The 17,077-nt window shown below is 39.3% G+C and overlaps 1 pseudogene; it reads right to left on the bottom strand.

The window, feature by feature from the left end:
* Positions 1-1,253: 1,253 nt before the first annotated feature.
* Positions 1,254-15,153, bottom strand: LOC104867198 (annotated as a pseudogene).
* Between the last annotated feature and the right edge of the window lie 1,924 nt (positions 15,154-17,077).

The raw sequence follows: 17,077 nt of genomic DNA, 5'->3' as shown, positions 1-17,077 counted from the left end.
CATAGTAGACAGTGTTTAGCATCTCTTTGGCTATTACCATTTTTAGGCAACTTACCTTAACTTATTGCCAGCACCTGCTTTTCTATTCTCAGAGGCTTGCTGTGAATGCCACATGCTTGGCAGCTAGAAATGTGAAAGAATTAGTTTCCTGAGAGCAGCCTTCAGCCAGTGATTAGCGAGAATTATTGTATATATTCTAGCTCTTTTGCTCCTTGAATGGGATAGCCTTGAAGGGCCCTAAACTCCATACTGTACTGAGCTCCAGTTGCTCATGGTGGCCCCTGCTTGTGCCACTACACCTCTTACTTGTTTCTTTCCCATCCTGTCTCATGTCTCCACTCCTCTACCAGTATTCCTGCAGTCACCTTCCAAATGAGCAACTTGCAGCCACATTTCTGTCTCAGGTTCTACTTCTGCAGGAGCCCGAAGTACAATATGGGTTGTTGTCAATATTAAATAACATACCCATGTATAGCTCTTAGCATGATATGTGTATATTAATCCATTGGTATTTGCTGAATAAAGTATATACTTGATTTCTCAAAATTATATAGTTTCATCTGATTTCCTCTCTTTCTCTCTCTCTCTCTCTCTCTCTCTCTCTCTCTCTCTCTCGCCCTCTTTCTCTCTATAGCAATTGGCCAGCAGGAGGCCACTGCACTGGTGTGTGTGTGGAGAGCGGGTGCAGAGAATTGGTGTACGGGTCAGGTGGGGCACTGCGGCAAACAGGAAGCAGTTGGGACCAGGGCCAGAGTCTGCCACACCGGATCCACTGTCCCATGTCCTCAGCCCCCACTCTTTCATCCGTCGCTGGGTTCTCTGAGCATCCACTTTCTACGGGTTACACAAAGGACGCAGAGTTGCCACCTTCCTGCAACAAGTTCTGGAGGCCTCCCTCCTCATCCCTTGCTGGGGTGGGGACACATCAGGAGCTGCCAACTCTGGGCCACTGTGCCTGAGAGGTGCTAATTACAGAGACACCATCTTCCCAGGTGTCCCAGCTCGGCAGTGCCACACTACAGCCCGGAGCTAGAGCTGCAAGTGTCGTTGGCCTAATGGATGTGTTGAGGGACGAGGACGAGAAAGGGGCCAGAGAAGGGCTCCAGAGCTGTCACGGAAAAGGTACAACTTGCACAGTGTTGGTGCAGCCGGAGCTAGGGTGCCACCTGGTCAGCACAATGAATGACCACATCTCCCGTCTTGAGGAAGCCTCGAGCCTTGCTGACGTTCATGCACAGGTCCATGTAATCAGCTCAGGACTGCTGCTCAGGGTCCTTGCACACCATGGGGAAGATGCCGAGGCACAGGTGGGTTGTTGGTCTGGCCATTGGGGGTTGCAGGTCATGGTGATGATGGGGCAGAGGACGGTACCGCGCTACATGGTGGGCAGAGCTGCGGGACTTATTGAGCGCGATAATCACCCACTGCAGCCCTTGAAGGAGGGCTATCTGAACTCCGTGGCAGCAGCAGTCCAGGCGGCGCAGCTCCTCAAACAATTACAAGTGGTAAATGGCAGCCTCTGGCTGTGGGCAACCAGGGGCTGCATGCTACAGCTGCCCGCCAGTAATTGCCCTTGGCCACCTCTCTTCACAGCGCGATGTAGTCCGTGCATTCAGGACGGCTTGGCCATGAAGCTGCCCTCAGCCTGCATGGGCCTAGACTTTTTTAAAAAATTGAGTTTATTGATACTTTTTAGGTATACAGTACAGTTACATTCATCATTGGGATCTTGTGCCTCTATATGACAGGTCTTGGTTCTCATTTTTTCGTCTTGTCCCTGCCCTCCCTTCACCTCCACTGTTCCTTATTTACAAAGACTTTGTTTCCATTTTTTCCTTTTCTCATTATTTTTTCTTTTCCCTTATTTCCTTTCCCCTACCCTTCCCACTTCCCCTGAACTTTTATCCCTTTTCTTCTTATTCCACATCATCAGTTACACAATTTGGATCTTATTTACACTTTTAGTTCTCTATGCCAGAGAAACTATTGGATATTTACACTTAAGAGTATGGCCTAGGGCTGGGGATTTAGCTCAGTTGTTCTGGTGCCTTTCTTGCAAGTGCAAGGGCCCGAGTTCAATCCCCAGTACCAAGAGTATGGCCTAAATATGCATCCATTTCCCTATGAATGACTCTAGTTTCTCATTTTTTATGACTGAGTAGTACTCCATTTTTTAGAAAAACCACATCTTTATCTAGTCTCCAATTGATGGAAAATTGGGCTGTTTCCAAATTTTAGCTATTACAAACTGTGCTGCTATAAATATGGGTGAGCATATATTGCTGTGGTATGATTCTTTTAATTCTTTTGGAAAGATACCCAGCAGAGGGATGGTTGGGTCAAATGAACTCTAGTTCTAGTTCGTGGAGGTATCTCTGTATTGATTTCCACATTGGTTGCACCACTCTGCACTCCCACCAAAAATGGAGAAGGGTTCTTTTCTTCCCATAACCCCGCCAGCATTTGTTATTGGTTGATTTCTTGATAGCAGCCATTCTTTCTGGGTTGAGATGGAATCTCAGTGTTGTTTTCATCTGTATCTCTCTAATGACCAGTGTTGTGGAACATATTTTCATATATTTATTTGCTGCTTTTTACTTTTTTGTCTGAGAAGTGTCTGCTCATTTCAGATGCCCATTTTTGAATCGGGTTTTTAAATTTGGGGGGCCTGATTTTTTTGAGTTCTTTATATATTTTAGATAGTAGTCCTTTGTCTGAGGAGCAGCTGGTACATTTTTTTCCCTGTACATTGTAGGTGGTCTCTTAGCTCTGTTGGTGGTTTCTTTTGCAGTGCAGAAGCTGTTTAATAATATGAGATTCAAGTTGTCAATTCTTTGTGCTAGTTCCCATGCTACTGAGGATTTGTTCATAAAGCTTTTTCCTATGCCAATGTCTTCAAGAGTTCCACCTAACTTAACTTCCAGCAAGTTTAGTGTTTCTGTTTTAATATTTAGATCTTTAATCCAGTTAGATTTTAGTTTAGTTCATGGCTAAAAATAAGCTTTGATTTGTGGCAGGTTGAAATCCAGTTTTTCCAACACAATTTATTAAAGAGGCTATCTTTCCTCCAGTGAGGATGGTTGGCTTATTTGTCAAGGATGAGATAGCTGAGTATGTCTGGTGTTGTTTCTGCACCATCTAATCTATTCCATTGACCCTTGGGTCTGTTTCTTTGCCAGTACCATGCTGTTTTTATCACAGTGGCTTTGTAGTATAGTTTCAAGTTGTGGATTGTGAAACCCCCTGTCATGTCTCTGTTGCCTAGAATGACTTTTGCTATTTTAGGTCTCTTCTGGTTCCAAATGAATTTTTGTATTATTTTCTCTAGTACTGTGAAGTATACTATTGGAATTTCAATCAGGATTGCATTGAATCTGTATAGAAGTTTTGGTAGTGTGGCCTTTCACTATGTTTATTTTTCCTACCTAGGAGCAAGGGATATCTTTTCATCTTTTTATATACCCTTCAATCCCTTTTTCCAGAGTGCTATAGTTTTCAGTATAGAGGTCTTTTGCTTCCTCTGTTAGGTTGATTCCTAGATACTGCATTTTTTAGATGCTATTGTGAAAGGAATTGTTTCCCTAATTTCTCTCCCAGTGAGTCTGTTATTTGTGTAGAAGAAGGCTATTGATTTTTGAGTGTTGACCTTGTATCCAGCTACTCTGTTGACTCTGTCAATTAACTCTAGCAGTCTTTTGGCAGAGTTTTTTTGGTCTTCTATGTAGAGTATCATATTGTCAGCAATAATGACAGTTTAACTTCTTACTTTTCTATTTTAATTGCTTCATTTTTTTCTCATTTCTAATTGCCATGGCTAGTGTTTCCAGAATTATACTGAACAGGAGTGGTGACAGTGGACATCCTTGTGCTCCCTATTTTAGCATGAAGGTTTTCAGTTTTTTTGCCATTTGATATGATGTTGGCTGCTGGTTTTTCATAGATAGCCTTTATCAAGTTAAGACAGAGACCATGTATTCCAATTTTCTACAGGACTTTTAATCATCAATAGGTGTTGAATTTTGTTGAATGCTTTTTTTGCATATATTGAGATGATCATATGGTTTTTGTCCTTGACTTTGTTGATAAAGTGTATTACATTATTGATTTACAGGTGTGGAACCATCCTTGCATCCCTGGGATAAATTGGATTTGGTCAGGGTATAAGATTTTCTTGATTACCCTCTGTATTCTGTTTGCAGTATCTTATTGAGGATTTTTGCATTTATGTTCATTAGGGAGATTGGCTTGATTCTTTTTTCTGGTTGGGTCTTTCCTTGGTTTTGGAATCAAAGTAATGCCTGCTTCCAGGAATGAATTTGGAAGTATTGCTTACCTTTCAATTCATTGAAAAGTTTAAAGAGTAGTGGCAGTAGTTGTTCTCTACATGTATTGTACAATTCAGCAGTGAAGCCATCAAGACTTGGGCTTTTCTTTATTGGTAAATTTTTAATCACATTTCAATTTCACTGATTGTAATTTAGATTTTTTACTCTTCTTTGTTTAACTTCGGTCATTCATAAGTACCTAGACATCTGTCCATTTCTTCTGTGTTTTCCGTTTTATTACAGTACAGGTTCTCAAAGTAGGTATTGATGATCCTCTGGATTTTTGCTTGATCTGTTGTGACTTCACCTTTTTCATTTCTAATTGCATGGATCTGAGCCTTTTCTTTCCTTTTTTTGACCAGATTGGCTAGGCTTTATCAATTTTATTTATTCTTTTGAGAAACCTACTATTCAATTCATTTATTTTTTTGTATCATTTCCTTAATCTCCATTGCATTGATTTCTGTTCTGATCTTTATAATTTCCTCCCGTCTATGAGGTTTGGGTTTTTATTGCTCCTCTTTCTAGGAGCTTAAGATTCATCATTCATCATGTGTTTTCCTAGTCTGGCCATTCACTGCTATGAATTTTTCCACATAGAACTGCTTTCATTGTGTCCCATAGCTTCCTATATGTTGTACTGGCATTATCATTTATTTGTAAAAACTGACTAATTTCTTCTTTAATTTCCTCTGCGACCCACTGATTGTTCAGGAGAGTGTTGTTCACTTTCCATGTGTTTGTGAAGTTCTTGCAGTTTGTTTTGCTATTGATCTCCAGTTTAATTACAGTATGGTCTGATGACATACATGGTATAACTTCAATGCCTTTGCAGTTACTTAAACATGTTGTTTGAGCTAGTTTGTGTTCTATTTTGGAAAATGTCCCATGTACAGCTGAAAAGACTGTATATTCTGATTTTGTGGGGTGGAACACTCTACAGATGTCTATTAATTGCACTTGCTCAAAAGCTTGGTTTAGTTCTAGTATTTCTTTCTTGATTTTTTGTCTAGATGACCTATCTCTTTGTGATAGTGGGGTGTTTAGGTCCCCCACTACAATTGTATTAGTGCTTATTTGGTTTTTCATGTCCCTTAATATTTGTTTTGTATAGTTGGGGGCATTAATATTTGGTACATATATACTTATGATTGTCCTCTCTTCCTCTTGGATTGTTCCCTTTATAAGGATGTCATGTCCTTCTTTTTCTCTCTTAATTAGTTTTGGTTTCAAATTTACTTTGTGAATAAGATAGCTACCCCTGCTTTTGTCTGGGCTCCTGCTTCATGGAGAACTGTTTTCCATCCTTTTTCTCTCAGTCTATGAGTTTCCTTTGGAACTAGGTGTGTTTATTGTATACAACATATTGTTGGATTTTGTTTCTTAATCCATTCTGCCAGTCTATTTCTTTTGATTGGTGAATTGAGGCCATTAACATTGGTGGTTATAACTGGTATGTATTGACTTATCATTGTCATGTCATTGCCCTGTTGCTGGCTCTTTTTAGTTTTACCCCTTCCCTTTTGTTTCTTGCCTTGCCTAATTGATTTGCTCTGTTGGGCCTCATGGTGTTGTGACCTTCATTGTCTTTTTCTAGGATATTGTTTAGAATTGCTTGTAGTGCTGGTTTGGTATTTATGGAGTTTCTCAGGTGTTCTATGTCATAGAATTATCTTATTTCTCCATCCAATTTAAAATAGAGTTTTACAGGATGTATCAGTCTTGGTTGGAGGTTGTTTTCTTTTAGGCCTTGAAATACCTCACTCCAGGCTCTCTTTGACCTGAGTGTGTTGAAAAGTCTGCTGTGATTCTGATGGGCTTTCCTTTGCATGTAATTTGTTTCCTTTCTCTCGCTGCTTGTAGTATTTTGTTCTTCTGTTGGATTTCGGGGATCTTGACTATTATATGTCTAGGTGTAGATTTTTTTTTTTTTTTGAGCATGGCTAGTTGGATTCCTATATGTCTCACTTATTTGTATGTCAAAGTCTTCCCCTCTGTTTGGAAGTTTTCTGTCATTAATTCTACAAGCAGTTTTTTTATGTCATTTTTACTTTCTCCTGCTACTTCATGGATTCCTATAAGTCTTATATTATTCTTCTTTGCATCATCTAAGAGTTGTTGGATTGATTTTTCATTGTTCCTTACTCTTTTTAAGAGATCTCTCTTTTCATGGTCACTGACCTCAATCCTATCTTCTATATCTGAAATTCTATCTTCAGATTTGTTCATCTGCTGTGAATACTTTCTATAGAGTTTTTAATGTCCTGGATATCTGTTTGAATCTGTTTCACAGATTCCATTTCTTTCCTGTTTGGGGCATTCATGGTTTCCATTTCTTTCCTATGCTGGGCATTCATGGCTTCTATTATGGTCCTGAACTCATCTATTTTTTGTCTGTTTCTGTTCTAGAGTTCTAATTATGTCTTTCATTGTGCGCACCACCTCTGTAGTTATCTGGGAAATTACTTCTGTTTTGAATTTTTCTAGAACCGGATTGATCTCTTGTTGCTTTCTGTGCTATGTGTTCAGGGTGTCCTGGTGGTTGACTGTCAGACTTTTCCATCTCATTTCCCCTAGTATTTTGCATTGGTCAGCTGGAAGTCTGAATTTGTGCCTTGCTTAAGTGTTGTCTCATTTTTATTTTTGTTGTTGGTAGTGTCCTTGGTTTAATTTCTGGGTTAGTACTTCGATCTTCCTGATATAGCTTCTCTTTATGTTTTGAGTCTCTAGTGACTCAGATACACTTTCATTTTCATAATATCAGGAAGGACAACTGATTAAATCAATGACAACCCTTTAGCCCAATTGATACAATCAAAAACACCATAGCATCAAGCACAGCTTAGAAATTGACAATTTGTGGCAGGTATTTATCTATCATCTTTAATCATGTGAATTAAGTCAAAATCAAGAACTTGTGCAGAATATGGTTATAGAGGGCCAGGGAGTTAGCTCATTAGTTCTGATGCCTCCCTTGCAAGTGCAAGGTACTGTTTGATACGTGGTACAAAAAAAAAAAAAAAAACCAAAACCAAATAAGTTTATAGTGAATAAACTCTTCAGTATCGCACCTTTATCCTTCAGGATGGGGACTTAGAAGGAGTTTGGGGGAGAGGAATAGATAGGAAGAAAAATATAAGGTTTCAAGTGACACCTGAGGACATAGGATGATCACACAAACTCTAGGAAACTGTTGAAGACAAAAGGGAAAGACAGAGTGCCAGAACAAAGACAAGAATAGAACAATTTACCAGTAATAGTGAAGCTATAAATTTAACTCACTTTGCTTTGAAACTAGTGACAATTGAGAGAAGGAAAAAAAAAAAAGAGAGAAGAAAAGAAAAAGAAGGAATCTGAATTTGGGCAGGAACTGGAACAAAAAGGGAGACCAAGAACAATGTGGGGGAACAAGAAGACTGATTGGGAAAAAGAAGAAAGAAAAAAAGGAAGAATTTGAAGAGTGGGAAAAATACAATTTTAAAAATAAAATTAAAAATTAAAAATAAGAGGAAAAGAAAGAAAAAAATTTGCAGGGTCTCCTTCAGGGTATATCTTTGGTGTCAAAATAGATAATGTGGGCAGCAGTGTGCAGAACTACGTCAGTTAGTCTCAGCAATCAACAGTAGACTCCTGAGATTTAGGCTGAATTCTGGCTGCAAGGCAAATGTTGAGCTCCCTGACTCTGCAAGGTTCTATGGCAGGTTCCAGCTTCCCTTCCCCTGATGATAGTCCAGGTTCTGATGGGAAGTGGTGATTTCTTCAACTTATGAACTATGGAGGTCTGGTTTGTCTTTACTGCAGTTGTTCACTCAGTATAATGGCCTTTATGATCAACTGTGCCTCTGTAATGTGGATCCAGGTACCGGCACAGCCAGGAGGCTGGAGACCATGAGGGCTGGGGGAAATGCTGCAGGTGCACCTGCATGGCTGGGCAGTTCTCACTGGTCTGCTCCGATGAAGGCCTGGGGTGCTGGAAGGTGGGGAAGTAGCTTACCTCCCCACATTGGCTGGGCAGTCCTCACTGGTCTGTTCTGATCTGGGACTTATTGATAATGCCCTCTGGCACCTGTGTGTTATAGATGATGGACTTCACTGCATGGCTGTAGTGCCCAATAATCAGGGAGACCTTCTCTGCAGGAATCTCAATTTATGCCAAGATCACCATGGGCCACCCTGGTGCCATTGCTGACCTCCAGGATCTCACTGAACCTCCACACCCCTTCGTTGTTCTCAATCTTGCTGATGATCTTGATGTTCTTCCCCTCATTGGAAGCCTTGAGAATGAAGGACATGAACACTATGTTTGTGTCCTGCTACACCCTGAACTGCAGGTCCTGGATGTCCTTCTTGGACACAGTGGCATCAGGAAGGTGCATATTCTTCTTGCTGCACAAGGAGCCACCATTTTCTACCTCAGGCATCGGGAAATCGGGACCTTTGTCCTTTACTGGCAGGGAAATGAGGCCATCATCCATGTAGACCTTACTGCCTATGTCCATCACCTCACAAATGTTATTGGAGTTCAGCTGCAGCACAGTCTCATTGCACTTCTCCATGTAGGCATTGGCCAGTGCGATTTTGAGTGTGGCTTCCTTCTTGAGCTTCACCTCAGTAGTGCCACTGCCCTTGATGAGCCTGGTTTGGATCTCAGGTCCCTTGGTGTCAAGGAGCACAGCCACTGACCAGTAGAGAATAGTGTTGGAAGCAAAGCTCACAGTGGCTGTAAGCACGTTCTTGATGCACGTTCTCCACTTAGTACTTGTGAGTCCAGTGAAAGAAGTTCAGCCAAGCCACATCCATTCCAGACTTAATCATTTCCTTCAATATCTACTAAGCAGGAGGACAGACCCATGGTGATGATGCTGGTATTGCGGCCGCGATCTGGAGTGAGTTGATGTCTAGGCGGCACTTGTGCTCCAGGAAGATGTTGGCTGTAACCACTTGTAGCTGCTGTGTCTGGATGAAGATTGTCCTGGCCTCGCTGACTTCAGAGGTGCTCCTGTGTGGGCTGGGGCTGTGGTGCAGAAAGAAGCAGAATGCTCTGCAAGCTTGGGATGCATCACTACTGTCATTATTCCTTTAAATTTTTATGGTTCCCAAATTTAACTTTTCTACTTGTCTCAATTTACTGAGAATAGGTAATAATTCAGAAAATGCTTTTTACTTGTTATCTTCTGATAACATTAGATTTAAAAATTATGAGTTTCAAAAGGCGGTGTCTTATGATTTACATGATGGATCATCTTGAAATGTTCATGTATTTAAAATTGCTCAAGTCTCAATTAACATAAAGCACACATATTCCAGGAACAACAGCCTCGTATTTACACTGAAGAATTGGTTTGATCCATCACACCAATCTTGAGTCTTGGCTCATAGTTTGCAAAGAACCTATGGAACATGTCCTGATCATCATGTCCTTAGGAGTTACCAGCAACTGGGTAACTCCTTTAAGTACCTGATAACTGGACATTTACCTTTCATTACATCATAGATTCAGCCTGGTGACCCACAGGCTAACTTTGGATGACAAATATATTTTATTTGATGAAGAGCATGAGAAAATCTTCAGCCAATCTTTAAGAATAGGGAGATTTCATTGAAATTTTGGATTTGTAGTACCTCTTGAAAATATTGGGAGAACTGTTAATCCTGGGTCTGAGCTTCCATGTGGCAATAATCAGCAGATACTCAATAGTCACTTTTTTTCAATAGGAATCTGGGCATAAACATCTTAGTCTTCATTAGTCTCTACCACTCCTTATTCTCCTCAATCCCACTTTAAAAATTACATTAACTGTCTTAGTATTCATTTTAGGTAGCATCCACGGCCTTTCACAGATGGAAAAGAAGCAGAACTCTATTTTGTCTTTTTATTTTCCTCTCTTTTAAAATTTCTTCTATATCAGGAGGCCAAATAACAGTGGGGAGGGGAGGGACATACCTTCTGAAATAGAACTAAAAATTCCTGGATCTCAAATTGTAAAACTGATTGTGAAATAGGAAGAAAAGGGCTAAAGGTATAGGGGAAGTTGGAAGGGTAGGAAAGGAAATAAGGGAAAAATATGAGAAAAGGAAAAATGGAAACACAGTCTTTGTAAATAGGGAAAGTTGGAGGGGTGAAGGGAGTTCAGGGGTATGGGGGAAAATGAGAACCAAGATCTGTCATATAAAGGTACAAGATCCCAGTGATGACTGCAACTATACTGTATACCTAGAAAGTACCAATAAACTCAATGAAAAAAATTCCTGGATCTTAAAAAAAGGATTACAATGAAGAAATTAACAACATTTTAGCACCCAAATGACGTGAAACATAATTGTGTTATTCAGAACTTAATTACAAAGTTTAAAATGGTAGGACCTGGTAATGAGATGAACAATTCAGTTATATGACGGATATTTGTCAGTTTGGTCTGTGATTAGAGGCATAGCCAGGCAATTGGAGATAATGCAACAGTCTATTTGGAGTTTTTTGGAAATGGGCCTGGAACAAATGACTGTCTTGGCTTGCCCAGTTATGACACTTGATTGATTGTGTCAACTTGAGTAAATAATACCCAATCAAATTGGCTCAGCATAGTTCCAGGTGTGGAAGACCCGCCTGAGGGAGGTTATTGCCAGAATGCTGTAAAAGGGAAATGAAGCAGGAAGGATTGCTCCAGTCTTCTTCAGAGGAGATCCAGTCTTCGCTTTCACCTTGGGCATCATTTCCTGGCTTCTGTCTCAGACTTTTCAGCCTTCCAGGTGCAGACCCTTTAGCATCCTGATACAGACTTGCATGAGACACTACATCGGGCTCCAGGCTCTCAGCTAGATCCTTCTGATCCCCAGTGTGCAGATGAACCTTTAGCCTTCTATCACATCTGACACTGTGTGGCCATCGTAAGTCAATCTGTAAATTCTTATATATTTGTATATCTTGTATTATATCTGTTTTTCTAGTAACACTGATACTGACACACTAGTAATAGTCCTTGTTTTAAATGCCTGGCTTATGATTACCAGTACAATGTGACTATTCTTTGACTTTAATTTCTATTCACCTCCAACTCTCTTTGGCCCCTTGGATGAATTCAGTATACAAATCTGTTTGGACAGACTTACTGTTTAAGTGAAAAAGAGGAACCTCTGAATATACTGGTTAGAAGATTATGCATTCTTGTTTTTTGGGTGGAAAGATGTTTTACATAATTTTCCCTACAAGCAGCTGTATACTGAATAATGCACAAAGGTTTGGTCTAGTCAGGAATGTTAAACACTTGTTTATCTGTCTTTCTATTCTCCACATCCATGGAGGATCAAGATGAAAACAAGTACTCTGCTTTAAAAATTAAATCCACTCAGATTAGTGTAAAGTTCTTTAGCATCAGGTAATCTCAATGAAATTGTATTCTCTCATTTTATTCATACTCTTTCCAAATTAAAGCACAATGCTAAAATGTGCTATAATGATGGTCTTTAAACATAGTAATTCTCAGCAAATGCACTGTGCTCTGGGTGAAACTGGTCACATCGCTGGCGTGGATTAGGACCTCTCTCTCTCTCTCTCTCTCTTTATTTTATATTCCATGATGATTTGGATTCCAAATCATGAGCACACTGTCAGATTTAGTGACCCCATTTCTCATCAATGACAGCCTTAATGACGCTCAAATATATCATTCACTTTTTCCCATTCCAAAATATACCAACATTGTATATCATCATTCACCCAGTTTGACTTATAGGCTTTTTAAAAATCATTCTCATTCTGTACAGACAAGGTTGATAATTCAACTGGAACTTACATTCACAGGAATTCAATAATTATCATTGGAAGGAAAATTAATTCCCAACTTGGTCTTTTCCTATTTCAATCTGCCCAGTTTTTCTGAAAACTGTATTTTTTAAGGGTAGAACATATTTTAGACTCAATTTAACCTTGGATTTATCAGCATAATATTCAAAGGAAATGGATGTGATTTCCAAGTTCAAATTAATTTCAAATACACTAGAGTGTGGATTTAAACAGTAGACAAATACAGCACTAATAAAACAATGCTTTCTCCTAAACTATGTGCTAGCTATTCAGCTTTGGGAAAGGAGCACAAATGACACTATTTTTAAACCTCAGGCCGGCTTTACCTTCTGTTGCTTTCTCCAGAGTCTGTCTTTGAATCAAAGTTCTGAATCTTCAATTCTCTTTCCTTTATGAGGAGCTTTTCAGTTCTTTCATTCTCCGTGTGAAGGTACCAAGCAATATTGAAAAATGTATGTAGGAGGAAAAAAAAAAACCTAAACAAAACAACAGAAAAAGTCCTTTCTAATACCAAGCCTTCACGTTCCCACTTTTTCCCTAGATAAAAACATGGTTAGCAATTTTATGTGTAAATTTCTGACCATGAGGCAAATGTACTATCTTTGCCATGTTCTATTTAGATGCTGCTAATTCTTAGTAAACTGAAAAGTGATGCAAAAATAAAAGTAAATGTATCAGTCATGTGACCTGTGAGTGACCAGTGCACTATTGAATTGTTTTTGAGATAGCATAGATGTGGTTTAAATACAGTATATACCTTGCTTTATCTTGAGGGATCCATATGTTTTCTTCCCTCTCTCAACTCTAGATGCTGCTGGGCTTTCAGTCATCATAATATCACATTCATCAGGACATCGTAAATATGGTATGACTCAGAGCCAATCAGATCTCTTCTGCATGATTGACAGAGATCTTCTGTAAGGATGTTTTTAGATTTTGGGTGTAGATAAGGTTGAGATTGCCACTTATCTTTCTCAACATGAAGAAAGAGTCTGCCTGAAAAAGAGGAAGACCTGATGAACTAGTACCAGAACCATTGCTGGACTTCTAAGTTGCATGACCCAGTTTATTCTCTTTTTAAGTTTGAACTTTTGACCCAGTTTATTATCTTTTTAAATTTGAACTGTTTTTTTTGGTCCTTGTAATTAAAATTGTCCTGATGTTTATGCAGAATGTATCACATTTCTTGCAAACATCTAGTCATAAAATTTTCCAAACATGTGAATGAGAGTGAAGCATCTACATAATAGCCCGGATCTGTGTTCGTGTGTGTTCTTCTGTGTAACATGGAGGAAAAATGGTGAAAAAGTAGATAATATACCTGTACATCTAATACATAGTGCTACAGTAGCACAACACACAATATTTGACACAGGGATGTCCTAGAATGGTGTTCTAGAGATTGGGTAAAAGTAAGAAGTTTTTAGAGAGAGCTAAGGAAAGTGGGGCTTTGGTGAGTGCAGAAGATGAAAGTGAATTGGAAGATGCAGAGAGTTGTGTTTCAGAGGGCTTTGACTATTGAAAGGTTTGGATGAGATAATAGCAGTGTACAATGAGAACAGAGGGAGGACAGCACATAGGAAACTCATATGCGCACATGGATGTAGAAACATGGAAATATCTACATGAGAGGAGAGTTAAGAAGGGGACTCTCCAAAATTTCAAAAATATGATGTATGGGGAGGGTTAATGAGTTCTGTTTTAAAATATTTAGTTTGTGATGAAGGGAGTGGTCATTCTTCAGTCTAGGACTTAAAAGGGTAATTATGTGCCTTTGGGAGAATCAACTGTTCGTGTCAAAACAGTGATTCATTGATCTCTTTCCCATCCACCTCCTCATCCATCCATCCATCCACCCATCCATCCATTCATCTCAACCATCTGCCTTCCTATCCATCCATTTAACCATTATCCATCAATATCCAGACATTTGTTGAACCCTTGTTATATGCCACAGTCTGTTTCTTGTCAAGGAGAAGGACAACAGATGTGATACTTATCTTTGGAATACTTTAGTCTGTGGTGTGAAAAGGATACACAACCAGATTACTGGAATATAGTTTCCTAAGTGCAATAATGCAGGCTTTTGCAAAATGTCAAGGGAAGGCATATTGGAAGATTAAATGAGATTACATGTGTGAAAAGCACTTTGTCAGTTATTCAAATATTAGTCATTATTATAATCTTCATAACAACTGTGGGAGAAAAGCTTGGATTATTATCCTTTTAATTTTTTTGTATTATAAAAGCTACCTAAGTATTTTACTAGAAGTTACAAAATAGACAAAATAGAAATCTATAGTTTAAGCACTTTAATATTGACATTGTTCCCAGCACTCAGGAGGCTGAGGCAGGACGATCGCTATGAGTTCAAGGCCACCCTGGCCTACATAGTGAGTTAAGGAGAGCCTGAACTGAGCCCTGTCTCAAAAAATACTAACATTGTTTTACATATTTTTAAGTTTCACTTGTATCTTTATTGCTGAAGTTTTAATTTTTTCCCACATAGCAATCATCCTGCATATATCACAATCCTGATTTTTTTCTACCTAAGGGAACTTATTTACCTCTTTATGTCTGCTGATGAAGAGTTGCCCCTTTGTCCTAAATTCTCTGGCCACTGTAAAAGAAAAAGTTTACCTTTGACTCAAACTGTGTCACAATAGTGTGCTACTTTGTGCTTGCCATACATCTCTGAAATTGAGGGGTATCCCTACTCACCTCTATTTTCTCTCCTTTTATTTTCTAAAATGAATTCTATCAGAATTTCATTTCCATTACTGAGGAGTGTAGCCCTTGGGAAGGTCACCAGTGACCATCATATTTTCGAGTCCAATTGCTAGTGCTCACCTATTGTTTTACTGGACTTTCCAGGAACACTCGACACATCCCCCACCTTTCCATCTTTGAAGGCTTTTCTTCCAGGATGCCACTCTTCTGGCAACTCCTCCTTAGTACCCTTTGCTGGCTCCTCATTTCATTGACTTCTAGAGGTTGGGTTTCCCTAGACTTCAGGCCTGCAGACATCTTCTCTCTGTACACTTACTACTTAGGGAACCTCACCCAACCACCCAACCTTGTGGCATTAAGTTGTACTTATAGGCTGATGACTCCCAGATTTACCAATCTTACTTAGATCTGTTCTGTGAATTCTTTTCATATATTTAACTAACTATTCATCATTTTTCCTCAAGGATGTCAAATAGACAATGCAAAAATTACTTTTCCAAACCTAGCTCCTGTTCCCCTCCACCACCCATGGTCTTCTCCATTTTAGTAAGTAGCACATCTATTCTTCCAGTTACTTTGGATAAAAACCTTGTAGTTATCTTGAAAATCTCCTGTACTTGCATCCAATCCATCAAGAAGTGATGTCATCTCTCTTTCAAAATAGATTCTGAGCCTGATCACTTCTCACTGCTTATGAGGCCCCCATTCCAGCCTAAGTAATAGTATGTCTTACTGCATGACTAAAATAACCTCTTAACTGGACTCCCTGCCTTGCCCTTCTGCCCCTGCACTCTGTTCTAAGCATGGCAGCCAGAGTGATTTTGTTTTGTTTGTTTTAATAACTGAAGTCACATCATGTTAATCCTTTGCCCCAAACTTTGCGTTGCCTTCCATCTCATTCGTACTAAAAGCAAAAACCTTGTTATGATCTAAAGATCCTACATAATCTGGGCCACTGTTTACCACTTACTATTTGCTCTCTAACTCACTCTATTTCAGTGCCATTAAATTCTTGTTGTTCCTCAAATGCACTAACTAGCACATGCCTGTCAAGGGGCATTTGCTGCTTCCTTCTGCTCGGAATGTTCTTTCTCAGCATGCATGGCTCATTTCATCCTTCCTTCAGGCCTGTGTTCTCATGTCAACTGATCAAAGAAATCCTTGGTTACCCTGCATACCATAATAACTACCTCATGCCTAACATGCTCTATCCATTCTCTATAGCTTTTATTGTATGAACCATAATCTGATCACCTGTATCCGTTTCTAGAGCTCTTATCATGTGCCAGGGCCTGTATTACTTGAATTCCAGATCCATATGTAGATATGTGTGTCTAGTATATGTTTATTACAAACCTATTTTTTTCTAGAGCCTTAATACTGTGTACAAGATTGAAGTGTTAGTTTCTATGTCCATGTAACAGTCACAATACTATGTGTGCTAGAGCAGTGGGGTAGGTTGCTGAGAGATAAAAGAAAATATGGGAAGGTAGATTGCTAGAAATAAAGTTTATTCTTCTGCACTTTAAGAGAAACAACCATCAGAGCTAAAAGACAAACTACAATGTGGGAAAAATTTTTTACCAGCTTTTCCTCAGACAAAAGTCTACTATGTAGAATACATAATGAACTCAAAAAATGAGACTCCCAAAATATGAAGAACTGATTAAAAAATGGGCACCTGAAATGAACAGATGCTTCTCAGACAAAGAAGTAAAAGCAGCAAATAAATATATGAAAATATGTTCAACATCACTGATCATTTGAGAAATGCAGATGAAAACAAATCTGAGATTCCACCTCACCCCAGAAAGAGTAGCTGCTATCAAGAAATCAACCAGTAACAAATGTTGGCAGGAATGTAAGGAGAAAGGAACCCTTCTCCATTTTTGGTGCAAGTGCAGACTGGTGCAAACGCTGATACCTCCAAGAACTAGGATTAGAGTTCCATTTGACCCAGCTATCCCTCTGCTGGGTATCTTTCTGAAAGAATTAAAAGAATCATACCACAGCAATATATGCACACCCATGTTTGTAGCAGCACAGTTTTTAATAGCTAAAACTAGGAAACAGCCCAGTTGCCCATCAACTGGAGACTGGATAAAGAAGATGTGGTTTTTCTGCAAAATGGAGTACTACTAAGCCATAAAGAATGATAAACTAGTCAGTTATAGGTAAATGGATGCATATTGAGGCCATACTCTTAAGTGAACTAAATAGG

This window comes from Fukomys damarensis, unplaced genomic scaffold, assembly GCF_012274545.1.
Source record: "Fukomys damarensis isolate Sample0158 unplaced genomic scaffold, DMR_v1.0_HiC HiC_scaffold_22, whole genome shotgun sequence".
Classification (NCBI taxonomy): domain Eukaryota; kingdom Metazoa; phylum Chordata; class Mammalia; order Rodentia; family Bathyergidae; genus Fukomys; species Fukomys damarensis.
The sequence above is the reverse complement of the archived record's forward strand: the minus strand, read 5'-3'. Positions and strand labels throughout refer to the sequence as shown.